Source organism: Rhamphochromis sp. 'chilingali', assembly GCF_963969265.1.
Source record: "Rhamphochromis sp. 'chilingali' genome assembly, chromosome: 6".
In the NCBI taxonomy this organism is placed as follows: Eukaryota; Metazoa; Chordata; class Actinopteri; order Cichliformes; family Cichlidae; genus Rhamphochromis; species Rhamphochromis sp. 'chilingali'.
Window position 1 is genome coordinate 29,695,036 of NC_137933.1, and position 15,262 is coordinate 29,710,297.

Genomic DNA, 15,262 nt, shown 5'->3' on the forward strand with positions numbered 1-15,262 from the left:
TGAACCATGGCCTCAGACATGAAGGTGATTCTCATTCCAGGTCCTTTACACTCTGCTGAAAAACAACTTAAGTGCAAGCTGAATGTCACCATTACAATCTGAAACTATCAAATCTGACACCTTCCAACCCCTCCCCAACCCATTTTTGTCTAAATGAATTTGTCATGACAGAGGTGCTTGGAACATTATAAAACCAAATAAAATTATGATTTGTGAGAATTTTACTATATGTATTATTATTTAGTGATAATAATGTTAAATCCTAAGGTCAGGTTAAATACTTCCTTATTTTCTTTGGCAAATAAGGTAATGCCACAGTTCAACGCAATGCACAATGCATTTATGAAGAAAATGAGTGACAACTCTCAAAGATCAGTAATTCATAGGTGTGAATTGCCACAAAATATTCCATCTTGTGCATAACTTGTATGTTCTGAACATAGTTTTAGTAATAACACTATGAGCTGAAAGGAGAGCACTGACAGAAGCTGCACATACTGAAGCATCATCCACTAAAACCTGCTGAAGATGGAGCACTATTCAACAGAACTGCTTTGATGGCTCTATGTATCTTGTTTGATATAGTGATTGACGTTTGTGCTGTTCATGCAGTTGTTAGACCTAAGGCATACTTTGTATCCAAAGGCATGATTGCTATCTCAAACAATATGTGGCATTGTTGATTGCCTGTAGTTGATGATTTTACAACAACCCCTTCTGCACAACCTTGCTCAGCAGTGCTTTGATGGTTTCTAAGAGATGTGTGCAACACAATGCGCATGGATGGGCCTGGCATTCTTTCAACTCTTTAATGGTACCGCAATCCATATTCTGTCTGGTTTCTTCTTTTAATCCCTGTACTTAGCTATAAGAGTTTTTCAAAACATGGCTTTGGCCTTTATGTTAAAGCCATGCTTTGAAAAGAGTCTGCATGTCCTTTGAAAGTGTTCAGACTAGTGGGAAGTTCTTCACTGGTAGACAAAATTTGAAGGATTGTTTGTGCTTTTTTTCTTTGTTTAGAAGAGAAAGACTGTAGGCTAGTTGGTGCCACCCTTATAGCTAAAGTAGCTAAAGTAGACAGATGTCTTTACCTTACAGAGGAGAAACCCCCAGGGTTAACCAAGGTCTTGAAAACTATTACACATAAATATCACATGAAGGTCCATGGTGTAGCGCTGCACTGAAGAACCTAGTTCCAACTTAATTTGACCTCACTGGCAAATTCCAGTAAAAGCAAATTCCTAAAGATACAAAAAAGAACACATCTGTTCAAAACATATAACAAACATAACAAATGCATCTCCCTGTTGTATCTTTTTTTTTTTTCAGATTTTTGCTGTCAAGATTTATGAACTGTCTCATTCGATTTGAATGATGGGTTTCATATATGATGATGGGTGTACCAGTCTGTGTAAAACATTGATCTTTGTAGTGATTTTTCCTCTTTTCTGCTTTTTTGATGTCAGACGTCAGAAGAAAAAATGCATAACCTACAAAGTGAGGAATGAAACCCTTTGGTGTTACTCTGTGAACCATGTTTCACATAAAATAATGTTCTTCTCTGAAGTTATGAATAATACAGTGTAAAATATGATAACTACGGGTCACCTATCCCATCATGGTAGTGTACCAGTTTGTCCATGTGTACTGTAAACCAAAATTAAAGACATGAGCTGTATTTTGTTGGTGGATAGATGGAAATCCATAATAAATAGAAAAAACTGTTGGGATCTGTGGCTGACTACTGGTAGGGATTTGTAGGGGTTAATGTAACCATCGTTCATCCCATATGTTAGATGACACATGCATACAGTGTTAATGTTTACAGCTTTGCAATCCAACTACAACACTAGCTATGTTTGTATCAAAATACAGAAAGAAATTTAGTCCGTCATTAATGCAATAAGTTCACAGCAAGGTGGGAAATATTGATTGTTTAACTGAGGTGTCCTGGTGATCTAAAATGTTGCACATAATCAAACATGGTTGATGTTTGGGTTTGTTTGTTTTTTGACACTGTGGTTGTGGATTTATTTTCCTTTTTGCTTGCTTTCAGTGTCTTTTATATGTAAAATTGTATTATATTATTTAATTTTTTTTTACTTTAAAATATTTTACTTGCATTTTTAATCACTCTTATATTTAAATGTTCATTTTCTATTTTATCTAGGGATTGAGAGTAACGAAGTTTCTATTCTCTGTATGTCCTGTACATGTGGCAGAATTGACAATAAAGTTGACTTTGACTTTGACTTTGATTTGGTCTTTGTTTAACAGAATTTTTAACTGCATAAACGATTTTAATTTAGTAATACTGTTACTGTTAGTAGCATTGCAAAGTACATATTTTTTAACCTCGTATATTTGTTTCTCCAGTAATTAAAGTCAATTTGAAATAATTCCTTATTCTTGCACTGTAGAGCAAACCTGTCTGTTGTACCAAAAACTAGAGGAAATCAGTATATCAGACCAAAAAATCAAAACTAAACTAGAAACGAAAACTCTATATCCCCATTTCCTGCCACTCACTCCTTTATTCTGCCTCTTAACCAACTTCACCACTAGTTCTCCTACTGTTGTGACTTGTATTTAAAAGAGTTTATGAGTGTGGGGTGTGTGATAGACACATTTAACTGTATGTCTCAAAAACTGTAGATCAATAACAATTCCATTATTGTTGCACTGAAAGCTGGGCTGAATTGTTACAAACTGAGTTTTTGACTGTTTTTCCATTCAGTTGGGCCTTTGAACCCTGTGTGGGTACCTGCATTATTATAATGCCTCAGTAGTACTTTGATGATGAATAATAGATAGGCCAGGTGTGGCATGATGCCTCCCAGACCATTCGTGTCTCAGGAAAACCATAGACTAGGAAGTAGTGAACAAATTCTCGAGAATAGAAATGTCACTGGGGCAATAAGTATCACCTGGTTTGTGAGTAATAAAAGAGAGACTTGGGAAGAATATTTTTTTTCTTTTGCATATTGCATGCAGTGATAATACACTAAAAAATTTAAAACTGAGTTTTTGGTAAAATCTATTTTATTACTCCAAATGCTATTAACTAGGCTCAGTATTTTTATCATTGGTTTTATGCAAGTTTAATTTGCTGTTCAAAATTTGACTGGTCAACACTGATTATAGAAATACAATGCTGAAAAGTGCCATGTTTTAGGCTCTTTTATCTTTCACATGTATAATCCCATATATATCCATGGGCCAATAATTCTCAAACAATATTAGGACTCTAGATCCTGTTTCGTGCTGTGCAGATCAAACATCCATCTCTGAAAACACAATTTGCTGGCAACGAAGCTACAGTGAACTTTGTAGTGGAAGAGACTTGCTGTGATTTTTCTTTCCTGGTAAAGCAAAATGGTGAAAAGTTAGCATCAGGAGGAATGTTTTGCTGGTGTGTTTGTTAAGCATGTCCTGGAGCTGTAGGGAGCAGTGTACTGGGAAAACGGCACATTATGGAAAAAGTGAGGGAGGAAAGTGGCAGAAGGGAGGGGGGAGCTTTGATGAGGCCCCGGGAGTGTCTCTAATGAGAAGCAATGTGAGAGAGCTGCGTCTTTCTTTCACTGCAAACAGAACTGTGCGACAATGTTATAATGAAGCCAAAGACATAACCAACGGCTGTAATTAAAAATCACAAAATCACCATTCTGCTTCATGTCTTCAGAAATGCAAACTCCAACAGGGGGGGGGATGATGCTAGGCTTGCTCTGACAGTGTGATTTATACTGTATCCAGAAACTGAGCTGAGCAATTCATCCTGTGATTAGTCATTTTAGCAGATATCAGAAAGGCCAAAAATAATATGTGAGATTCATCATGTTAAATCGTAGATGTTGGATATGTGACCATGGTTTATTAATCACTATGGCGACTTTCAAAATCCATTGAGATATTCCATCAAAGTCACAGTAACAATATTTAAAGTATAAAGGTGTACTTATGTATTTTTTTCAGGTTGTTTATTAATTTATTATGCTGACTCCTGTCAATGTGAAGCATCGTCATATAGTATACTGGATTTTATAGTAAATAGAAACTGACCCTCAAACCAAAGTAAACCTCTCTTAAATGTATTGAATGGGGATTCGACATGTGGCACTGGCCAAAAGTTAGGAATAAATTCAAACACATGCCGTTGTGGGTCAGAATGTATCCTTAGGAATGATGGCAAGTATTTGTAAGGTTACAGTTTTTCTTTTTGTTTTTGTTTTTTGTCCTTACAAAGCAACAATATGAAAGCAACAATATAAAATCCCATTTTTGATTTCAGATTAAACTGCTGCCATCTTTATTAATGTGGTTTCTCCTCTTTAATTCATGTGGCTGATTGGCTGCAGAAGACTCACCTGCATGCACATAAAGCCCAAAAATGCAGGCAGGTCTGCTCTGTCTCTTTCACTTTCCCTTACCCTCTTCACTTTTGACATTACTCTTTAGTTATGCTTTGCAGTTTAGTTTTGTTTAGTAATTATTAACTGAGACAGATTTTGTGGCAATTCTGTTTTTAGTTTTATTTCTATTAACTTAGATTACCAATATTAGTTTAAGAGATAAGCCTGACATTTTTCCACTGTCTGTATTCAGACATATGTCATTAAACACTTTGGTCAGAGCGGTTTCAGTGCTGTGGTTCTGTCTAAAACCTGACTGGAAGGCATCATAGCAGTTATTCTGTTTTAAGAAGTAATTGAGCTGTTGAGAAACTGCTTTTTCAATGATCTTACTTAAAAATGGGAGATTTGAGATCGGCCTGTAGTGGTTCATTTGTGTCTTGTCAAGATTGTCCTTTTTCAGTATAGGTTTGATTACAGCAGTTTTTAGTGGTTCTGGAAACACACCTGACATTAAAGAAAAGTTGACGATCTGTAACAGGTCTGACTCCAAAGTCTTTGAGACCTTTTTGAAAAAACTTGTTGGCAGGACATCTAAACAGCAGGAGGAGGAGTTCAGCTGACCTAAGATGTCCTCCAGGTCTTTGCTGTTAATAGGGTGAAACTGTTTGATGGTGTTTAAACTGTTTTTCGGTGGACACAGTACATATCTTGAATCTGCTGTTGATGTACCAACTGCTTGTCTAATCTTTTGGATTTTTTCTGTGAAGAATTTGGCGTCATTGCGCTCAGCTTTCCTACAATCTCTTTTTTCATTTTTCTCCAGGGAGACTTTTTCCTTCCAGAGATAACCTTCGAGCAGTAGTGGGAGCAATAGTGTCCATTACATTTAACATTTTAGCATTGAAGCTATTGACGAGTTCATTGACTGAACCTCTGGGCAGGTCAGGTGTTAATGGGAAGACATGGTTAAAGATCTCACTCCTCTATTCGGTTATACACCATTTTGTGATCACTGCTGTTGATATATTTGTGTGGGCTGAAATTTTACTTTCTAAGAAAACACAGTAATGATCAGACAGGCCCACATCAGACACAGTAACCTTTGAAATGCTCAGGCCCTTGGAGATCAGTAGGTCAAGAGTGTGTCCTCTATTATGTGTGGCCTCTGTTACATGCTGAGTCAGCCCAAAGTTGCCCAGAGTGTTACTCAGGTCTTTAGTCCCTTTGTCCTGAGAGTTGTCCACATGGATGTTAAAATCCCCAACAATAATTACACAGTCGAAATCAACGCAGATCACAGACAGCAGTTCACTGAGGTCATTAAAAAAGTCTGTGCAGTATTTGGGAGGCCTGTAAACATTAAGAAACACAACTTCGGATGGGGCCTTCAGCTGTAAAGCCACATATTCAAAAGACTGAAAACTTCCAGGAGACAGCTGCTTACATTGAAATGATTCATTAAATAAGACAGCAACCCCCCCCCTCCTCTCCTGCTCACCCTGGCCTCACTGATAAAACTGTAGTTAGGAGGGGTCGTCTCGATGAGAACAGCTCCACTGTTACTTTGGTCCAACCAAGTTTCAGTTAAAAACATAAAATCAAGGCTGTGCTCAGTGATTAAATCATTAATTAAAAATGTTTTCCCAGCTAAAGATCTAATGTTTAATAAAGCCAACTTAACTCATTCACTGCCATTGACGTCTATAGACGTCAATTGAAAAACTTACGTTGACTGCCATTGACGTCTATAGACGTCAATTACGTTTTTCAATGGGAGGGGCTAGAATACAACCTCGGGCAACTTGAAAAACTGAAGCCCACCAGCAGTAAAAGTAGACCTGCAAGGAGGTGCAGGGTTTGCGCACGTAAGGGATTGCGCAGTGAGACAAAAATGTGGTGCAAGTCTTGTTGTGTGCCCTTGCATCCCGGAAAGTGTTATAATGATTACCACACAAAAGTGAATTATTCATTGTGAATAAATGTTTCACTATGTACATTTTATTTTTTCATATATTTGTAAATAAATTGTTTTGATAAAACATAACCTTTCTCAGTGTTATTTCTGTTTTATAGAAGTGAAAAACTATTTTATATGTTAGAGGTGTCACAAAACAAGAAATATTAGTGTCAAAGGCACTTTTCTGCTTGAAATGTATTTTTCACAAAAAGCTCGTTTTCTCCCTTTTTTTGGTCATAACAGGCATTTTTGGTGGAACCCACCTCTCTTCTACAGCTGATTACTAAAGAATGGAAAATGGTAGAAACAAGCTTTTTTTTTTTGGATGAAAGAAGAGAGTCTGTTCTTCATTTTGGTAGGTTCAGCGTTTATATGATCATAACACACAGTTTTCTGTGGCTCTTCAAAAATGAGTAAAAATGCTCAAAAACCCTGGCAGTGGGGAGTTACCTGATTTGAAAATGGCTGGCAGTGAATGAGTTAAGTGTTTTAGAGGTATTACTTGTCCCCTCATGTTTGGGAGCAGTCTGTGGCACACAAGGTATGTTTACTATGTTTAAAGATCTTTTAGAGTGCAGCTCTCTGTGTTTTGACCAGGCCACATGTCTCCTTCTGTCACCTAAAAGTACAGAGATTTTAAAACCTTCTAGTAAACAGGGTCCCAGCTTCTCCTGGGAAAAGTCACCACTGCCATAATCCTCGCAGCCCGGACTCTCCACACATCACACATCAGACTGCGGAGACAGAGCATGAAGGTGGTAGGGAGGAACTAAAGGGGGCGAGGCTGGGCAATGTAACTTCGATTGCTCTGTTGAGGGCGGGGCTTGATGGCGAACCTTTGGCTGCTATGGTGGGGGGTTTATGGGGGACAAAAAGGGATTGGGCCGGGGGGTAGATCTGAGCCTAGCATTGACCCGCTCCATCATCTCCTCAGTGAATTTCAGGTGTGGTGAGGAGGGAGAAAGGGAGGGGGAGGAGGGTGATGGCCTGTCAGGGGTTTGGGGGACTAGGGAAGGTCGTGGTCCCTGTAAAGTCCCGTTTCAGAACCTCCGACTGTTGTTTGGACACATCGTTTGACCCTGTATGCAGAACAATGTTTGTCAGAGTTGGATATTCATCTGCAAATTGGAGAATTCTCACCGCACATCCTTTGTACATCCTTTACGGCAGAGTCACCCACAATCAGAGTTTCAGGCCTACCCTTTAGCTTTCCCTGTGGTCTTTTACTTTTCAACAGATTTTCAGACCTTACTTCGCTACTTTTAGATGGATGGTTGTCCGATATAGATGCAGATAGATAGTGGAGCAAATCTGTTCTGCAGTTTCACATTCAGTTGTTTTGGAGGTTTGTTGTTAACTTTCCTATTCACGGTTGTCCAGTCCTGTTTCCTCCCGTATACAGGGGTAGAAGAGCTTCTCTCCAAGGGGGGGATTATTGCTTGAGGATTTATTATAATGCACAGAGTCTACTTTCTTGGTCATGTTATCTGTGCTCCTTAGCTGTGTACTAGCTTGGTTAGTACACAGTTAGTTAGTACAAGGTTAGTTATTAGAGTTGCCAACCGTCCCGTAAAACACGGAATCGTCTCGTATTCAGAGAAAATATTACGCGTTTCGTATTGAGCTGAGAAGGAACACAGTTTGTCCCGTACTTCAGCTAGAATGAAAAAGACACAAAGCTGGAGTTATTCTGTGTCTTTACGCTGTCAGCTGTTTCTTCTTCTCTCATTCTCTCCTCCTTCCGCTCCTGTTGCTACTTCAGTCATGAAACTGATCGATGATCTGCTGATCTGCTTTTCTCTCTTGTTGGTTTATCTCCCACTTTGTACCTCAGAAAGAGGAAACCAGCGGATGTCGCACTAAACAACAGCAGCACGTTTAAGCTTGATCAGCTGTTGTTAGAATTTATTTAATATTAATTTCCAGTATCAGCTGATGTTTGCTGGAGCCACAGCTGTAAAAGCTGCTGGTCATGATATTGGTTTGGATATGTGGTGAGAGGGAAACATGAAGATGAAACCAGGAGATGTCCTTACTGAATCATCAGAGCTGAACAGGTGATGGAGAAACAGGTTTACCTTTTAGGGGGCATGAATGAGTTGAAGGGAAGTTATGAACTGTTTCTGAGAGACAAAAAACACCAGGATCCTTTTCTAAGTAGCTGACAGCTGGTAACTGTGCAGGGGCAGCTCCAGCAAAGTTTTGCCAGGGGCCCAGGTAGGGCATTAACAGGGAAAGGGGGGGCGCAAAGAAATACTTTTTTTTCTCATTCTCATTTAAAATGTCTCGCTTTTAACAAATAATTATCTGACGCCTACAACCAAAGTTTTTATCCGATGTAAAATGTATAGAAATCATACATATACCAACAAGACAGTGTACATCACTGTCACAACAGCGTTCGTTTTCATTCAAAGGCTTTAACCTGGTGGGCCGGTCTCTAATCAAAATGCCCAGGCCGATTTTTTTGTCCCAGTCCAGCCCTGGGCACGACATGCAGTGAATTAATCTGAGAAGGTGCATTAAAAAATAAATGCCCGGGCCAGCAGTGCACATCGCAAATTAGCTCACATAGACAGATTAGTTGTGCCGCTTCTTAATGATGATATCTTAGCTAACAATCCCAACTACCAGATTCAACTTGTAGTTGTCTAAAAATAGCTTAGCCTACCAATGAGAGGGACGTTGCTAGCTGGCAGTTTTTTCAAGCGATGTTGAAATTTCCATATTCCGACACTTCAAATGCTTCAGGAGCTGTCTGCTCAGTGCAGCATCAGCACCACGGAAATACACGGATACATCCCTAGACTCGAGACAGAATTCACAATGCGTTTTTGGGACTTTCAGGTGTGTGGACCAATGTTTTCTTTTGATGAAACCGGAATGAGCAGCTGAATTTGTCTCGCATTAACTGGCTGGACACAGAGGACATCGAAATGCAGCTGATTGAACTGAAGAGCTCGACTCTGTGGGGGTCAAAGTTTGCAGAACTACGAACGCAGCTGGAATCCATAGCTGTGCGTGTTCATGGAGCTTGTATTTTCACCTGCTGGACATCACTACCTGACAAGTTTAACTGTCTTCAGAACATTGCAGAGGCCTTATTGACAGTATTTGGCTCTACATATCTGTGTGAGCAGATTTTCTCTCACACGAAGAATGTCCTCAGGTAGCCGTCTGAATGCTGGACACTCGGAGACCTGTGTCTCTGAGTGGGAGACCAGAGATCACATTAACATGTGTATCTCTGTATTAACAAACAGCCATATTGACCCAGTTTATTTTTCTTATCATTGTTGTGAGCAGATCATAAATAGCATTTGCATTTTCTGTTGTACAGTTCATTTGCTGTTATGGATAAAAACGGACTTTTTTGTTTCAAAATAGCTGATAACTATTCGCTGATTGTTGCCAACATCTGTGAACAAATATAATTCTATAAAGTTTTTCTGCATAGTGTGTAACTGTTAATATAGCGCATTATTAAATTTATTGCTAATGCAATCATATGGCACATTGACTTCTGAGGAAATTTTAGATGGCACTCAACATAAGAAAGGTTGCCGACCCATGCTCTAGTCCAATCACCTTTCTGCCTGCCTTCTTTCAGCCTCCACTCTGTATACTTGAAATCTCACTGCTCTTCTGTCTCCCTTTCAGACTCATTAGTGCAACCCACCTCCTCTCCATCTCTGCCTCACCCAAGTTGCTCACAGTTCCACCCAAGCTTCCATCTTTATCTCCATCACTGATTCATGCTAGACTTGAATCAAGAAATCACTTAAATAGAACATGTCTTGACAATGTGACATAATTTAAAAGATTTCAAAAATACATACCATCACATCATACCACAATCTAAAGAAACAGGTGAGAAACAAAGTCTCTCTACCAGTCTGAAAAGGGTCACAAAACCATTTCTAAGGCTTTGGGACTCTATCAAACTACGATGGAAGCCACCATCCACTAATGGACAAAATTTGGAACAGTGTTAAACCTTCCCAGGCGTTGTACGTCTACCACAATAAATAAGCACATAAATGACTCATCACACAAGAACCCAGAATAACATCGGAAGAACTGCAAGTCTCACTTGCCTCAGCTAAGGTCGGTATTCATGATTCAACAAGAAGAAAGAGTCTGGACAAAAAATGGGAGATAGGAGTTCCAAGGGCAAAACTACTGCTGATCAAAAAATGAACAAACAAAAAAAACCCACACACAAAGGCTTGTCTCATGTTTGCCGAAAAACATCTTGATGATCTCTAAGATTTTTGAAAAAGGGACTGCTTTGCTTCTTTAGGACTGGGACAACTTGTTGTAATTGATGGAACCATGAATTCTGGTCTCTACGTGACAAAACTGACGGAAAATATCCGATCAGCAGTTCTTGCCCATAAAGCGTACTTGGGCCATACAGCAGGACAATGATTTGAAACACAACAGCAAATCCACCTCTGAATGGCTAGAAAAACAAACAAAAAAAATAAGAAATGAAGGTTTCAGATTGGCCTAGTCGAAGTAATGGTGGTGGACACAAAAATAAGATTGTCTTTTATGAATTATTCAGGCTATTTAGGTTCAAATCAGTTTTATGTCAAAAAGGCACTAAGTGAACCAGAAATAATAACTCTTCTCAAAAATAAATACTAATATAATAGTACTATAATAATAAATACTCAGCCAAATATCAGAAAAGTACTGTAATAAATTATTTGTTCTTTGTTACTTCTGATCTTGTCAAAAACACTCAGGATAAAACTAAGGACATGATGCATGATGAATGGAATTTGTGTATTTGTAGAGGCAGCTTCTTGTCCTTGATGGTCTTGAACTCAAATTTGTGCCAGCAGCTTTGTTGGTCTGCATTATGCATGAGGAGAAGGGGAAGGGGCCTTCTTAATAACAAAAACACAGGATCAAATAGGATTCGTTCTTTGGAAGGGTTGGCTTAAATTTGGTGATTAAAATAAAAGACAAGCAGGCTAGCTACTTCTAAAAATATTTTATATGCTAGAAAATCCTGACAAGCCCAACTAGACCTTTCTCTTGAGCTGAAAGATTGAAGTTGTGCTGTTTAACATCTGTGAATTCAGCGAACACTTTCATAATCCATCCATGTAAAATATAAAAAAATGATATTGTGTGTGATGAGACACTATGGGAGACGGGTGGAAAGATAACAAACTGTCCAAGTGTCAGGGATTTGTCAACATTTAAACAGACACCCGCTGCTTTTCTTACTGTCTCTTAACCAGTCTGTCGAGCCACACGCAGTAAATCACCAACAAACAATTTTCCAATTGACTGCACTTGTGCATGTACTTATGTACACAAACATATTTATGCATGGTATTACTGTATTAATAAGAGTGTGTGTGTGTGTGTTTGCGTGTGTGCTATAAAGATGAGCTTTTTCAAGTTCTTCATTCCCGGTTCGATAAAGATTAGCATGACTTATTTGGACTGTTATACTTTAAATACTTACTGTTCCATTAGCATTCTAGTTTGCCAGCCTGGCCTTCTAAACCTGCAGTGTGCAACAAATGTGTCCATGTGTGAGTATGCTATATCAGAGACATAGGATATTTAAATCATTTGCTTCAGTGTAAGTTTACCTCTTATTCTGATTGAAATTCTGGCTGAACATTTGACAAAACCAGACAGAGCTAAGAATGAAAGGGAAAAACAAACAGCATACATTCAGAGAATGTGATGTGGAAGAGAAACGACTGTTGGCTTAGCAAACTACCAAGCCAATTCTCTGGAAATGAGTGCAGGTTAAATACACTCTGGCAAATGTTTCAGCAGCACAACAATGTTATGAAAGCCTGAGGATGAATAACAGAAAGTAGATTAGAGTGACGTATACTATATATTCAATGATTATTTGCTGCAAAGTATGATTTTCTCATTACCAGGATCCCCTTTTTATCACAACAGTTCAACAGTTATATTATGGTAATGGATATAAAGAAAGAAGGAAGAATAATGTGCTCCATTATGTTGTCACCATTGTATATTTAATAAGCCACTGACAAGAAAGCAATATGCTTATGGAGGGTATGGTATTCAAATGAAAAGGAAATGAACACTTAAATGTTTTACAATATTTTGTTATACTTACAAAACTGAGATGATTATTAACATGAATAATAATTTATTAAATACTGAAAAATGTCTTTATCATAAATAGCGAGTTGAAACGAGAGACCATATTTAATCAGACTCACATTTCAGCTCATGTCACACCTGGGAATTGCTAATTAAAAATCAATGCTTTAATGCAGCTTCATCAGCACACTCCATTTCACAGGCCACGTGCAGGTAGTTTTCTTCAATTTTTAATTACACTTTGCATGCTAATATGGAAAACAAACCAAACATTTACCAGTAGGGACACCTTTTCATTTCACGGTGGGATGCTCTCTTATGTTTATGAAACAAGTAAGAGTGTCTGCCAGTGCATTACACAAGGATGATGTGTGTCTTCTTACCATCTGAGCTTAATTAGCTAGTTTGAAAATCAGCAAAATACTTGGAACTGATGATGCCTTCACCAAGATGTGAAGGCCCACTATTTCTAATTCTGACAAGAGTGGTATTATATAACAATGTTATAACAGTAAACTTAGTTATTTCAGGCCCTTTTGGGGGGATCTTTCCAGTCATATTGTCTAATTTGCACGTTTTGGAAGGTATGCTGAGCTCTATGATGACACTTGAACTGAAGAGGACAGCTCACAATTATTCAACCCATACATGCATTTGACAAATGTGCAGCTCAATTTACATATAGTGTCAGTGTAAAATATGATGTGCCCCAGAGACCGCAGTTCGTGTTGCATCACTTCAACAAGTATTTTTGCCAAAATTCTTCAATTAACCTTTAACATATTGTAAACATGGACTGATGTGGTGGAAATAAATATTGAATATATACCCCTTAATTTTGAAAATGCTTGACATAAAATTTTGTCATAACTACACAAATATTTGTGGCAAGAGGTTGTATGAATATGCGATTTTTCTTTAAGCTATGCCACATAGTATTTAATTGCCTGCTCCAGAAACTGCACAAAATCAGACAACATGCAGTCTGCACCCAGACATGGGCGCAGTGAGACAGCATAACTGTGACTGCAAAGTTCTGCTACATATTATGATTAGAGATAATACATTTAATTGTCCCTGTGGGGAAAGTTGGATTCACAGCTGAGTTGATCCACCATAATTACAAATCATGAAACAAAACAGAGCTTCCTGCCATCAGGTAGACGACATGTCCCACACATTTACAATAAAAAACACATTTACCAAAGAAAAAAAATTAATTTCTATTTCATCATTAAATGTATTGTAGCCTCAAACAATATGCTGCACTGAAGCCCCCCAGGACATAATAGCTTATTGTGCTGAGTCTGAATATAAACCATACTATTTTGCTATCCCACATCTTGCACAAGCTTGTGTTTGACACCAAAAACCCAAAGTCAGTATGAAAATATATTTGTTGAAAGGAAAAAAATCATAAACACTTCAAATTCATTAAAAGTGACCCAAGAGATTAAATAGCTGCATATTTGAACAGTCTCAACATTAAAATCACACACATCTTCCTATGTTGTTCTGGAAAACCTTAGGTCTCAGCATTTAAGTCAGAGTTTTCTAACCCGCCTAAACATTGAGGCAGACCAATAACCCTACATGTAAACAAACCCTATAAGAGTGTCCAGGAACAGTTTAAAGAACATAACAAAAAAAACATGACTGAGTTGCAGATCCCAGTCTGATGGTGATGAGCTGGCATTTATCCATAGAAATCCTGCAGTATGCTCACAGGTCCAGTGTCCATCACTCAAGAGATCAGTGTTTTTTAGGTTGAAGCAAGGTGACCTACACAATATTAGGCAGTTAGTTTTAATGTTTTAAACCTGGAATGTATTCACTCACAAAGCAGTGCATGCTTATCACTGCACTTTGCAAATGCATACTTAAAAGAGGCATTTTGACAAACCACTGTTATTGTGCTTCAAGCCAAGAACAAGTGTCATAAGAGAACGTGACACGGTTGACAGCTTAAACAGAAACAACCCTGGAGAGCGCTGATGCTGACTGATCTTGGTTCTGACAGTTATTAGCCATACTCCAAACTAAGAAAAATAATTAAACACTTCTTTCATAGTGTGGCAAGAAGAACAAAGCATCCACTGCGCAGTGTTAAAAGCTGAGCTAAAATCAACAAACACATGAATTACCACAGGAGTCTCTGTGATGCTTTGAACCAAGTGTGTAATCATCATCTGTGCTCCTCACTTGATCATAAGCAAAATAATGGCACTAAAATATCATTTAACCCTTGCTTCGCTGGAGTTATTTTGATTCTGATGGAAAGAAAATCTCAATATTTTGCCTTTACTGGGGAATTGCTTTTTGACTGTACATTTCTTAGACACTTAGCATGTTCAGAAGTATAGAAAATATAGGGAACGCTTCTTTGTCTTCTGAACTTTAATCTATAAGAGATATTATATATGATTGAGCACTATCGCAAATGACAAAACAAGAACAGAAAAAAGAACATACTGATTGTTTTCCAATAAACCAAGAATAGTAATGGTTTCTGTTTAAATAAAGCAATTACAGCTCTGACGATAATTGAAGCTGTTAAATTAATTTGGACTGCTAAATGAATCATTCAACACAAAGTACTCTGTGAAGTTCTGTAACCGCTACTAATAATAAATAAGGGAACTGCCCTAGCTTTTCCCAAAGATTGCTTCTTTTTTTTACATAAATATTGAAGTCCTTATGGGCAACTACGTATCTGACACACTGTTCAAATCTAGATCCTGATAGAGTAATATGTTTTTTTAGTTACTATTTAAACTATGGACAAGCAATGTATTTGTTTGCATAATATCCACTGAAATATTTTACCCTTTAAAAACTA